The sequence below is a fragment of the Chrysochloris asiatica genome, unplaced genomic scaffold (assembly GCF_000296735.1).
Source record: "Chrysochloris asiatica unplaced genomic scaffold, ChrAsi1.0 scaffold00014, whole genome shotgun sequence".
Classification (NCBI taxonomy): domain Eukaryota; kingdom Metazoa; phylum Chordata; class Mammalia; order Afrosoricida; family Chrysochloridae; genus Chrysochloris; species Chrysochloris asiatica.
In genome coordinates, this window is record NW_006408532.1 from 26,252,064 (window position 1) to 26,253,761 (window position 1,698).

The window sequence follows — 1,698 nt, forward strand, 5'->3', positions numbered from 1 at the left end:
GTGGTTCAAAGAGATCTCATGGTCCAATGCATATTCTACAGCTCTACACCAGGACAGTTCTGAGGTATATTATTATCTATAACTTTTAAGTATTTTTCAGTCTAGAAAGGCAGAACTGCTACCTGAAAGTGGAGTTAGAATGTAGGGGAAGGAGAGGACTGGCAGTTATAAATGGGAAGACTTGTTGCATGAAGTAAGTTTTAAAGTTAGGGTTTGAATGTCTAAAGGAAATGGAAGCCAAAGTGAAAGGGCATATCCAAGGAAAAGTTGGACTTAAGAATAAGCACCATTGAGGACTTTTAAAATGCTTTGCCAGTCAGGACCAGGCTCCTGACTTATAAAAGGTGATAAAGATGATCACATTTGAAACTAAATTGGTGGTCAAGTTTTAAATATGGAAAACCCCCACAGAAACATATATTGCTTCATTATCAAGTTGACACAGACCCACTATTGATGAACATACATTACTCTCTCTCTCTCATTCAAAATCATGCCTTCCAAGCAGAAATCATAGTGGAATCATCAATTGCTTGCTATATTTATCTTCCTGATTGATTATATTTTTTGATAGACACAAATATAATCATTAAAATTAAATAATTAGTTTGAGGTATAATTGATTCCATCTCTATAACATTGTGGAGTCCTGATGTGGCACTATAGGATAAGCACTGGACTGCTAGCCTCAAGGTTAGTGGTTCAAATCCATTATCCCTTGGAAGCCCTATACAGGAACCAACATGACAGCACCTAGCTTCATCAACAACTATAACATTGTGAAGCACGAAAAACATAATATTAATCCTCAACATAAAATGTATGAAATTAAAAATGTTAATTCTTCTAAATTAACCCATTTTATTCTGATGATGGCCATAAAGGAAAGCACCCACCCCCTTAATTCCTTATAAAACTTATTTTGAAATATTGTGTTTAGGGAAAGAGTTAGACTGTTAAAAGTGTGGATTCTTAGTGGTAGGAATATACTACTTATAATCCTGTTCAAAATTTTGCTACTGTTTAAGTGACTCTGAACATATGCCTGGCTAAAGGAATATCCTTTAAAAATTTCAATTAGAACAAATATTTATGAATATCAAGTTAATTGTAGAAGCCTAGTGGTATGTGGGTTAAGCATTAGGCTTTTAATTTCAAGGTGGCATTTCAAACCCACCATTCCCTCTGATGGAGAAAGATGAGGCTGGCTGTTCCAATAAAGATTTACAGACTCATAAACCCTAGGGAGCAATTCTACTCTACCCGATATAGTTGCAATGAGTGTGAATCGACTTGATGGTAATGGGTGTGAGGATAAGTCACAGGCATTGCTACTAAGGTTCTAGTTAATTTACATACAGATTTATTCCAAACAAAAAATGTTTAAATGTGTCTCTGAGATCAGTGGGTGACTGAAGACAAGTTCTATCAGTATACAGTTCTCATTCTTATTTTGGTGTGCAGTGCAGTGAATTGTTTCTATGGTTCTTGTACCCATTGTTTTTATAACTCCCACCAAACATTTCCCACCCCCTCCTGATGTATCTGGGTAAGAGAAGTTGAGAGAAGATCTTGACATGATTATCTGACTCAGTTATGAGTAATTGTGAACAGCATTAATTGTGATTATAAAAACTTGGATATATAATGAGGGGTTTGGTCAGTTTTGCCATCCTGCTGAGCTTTAAATAAGCCACC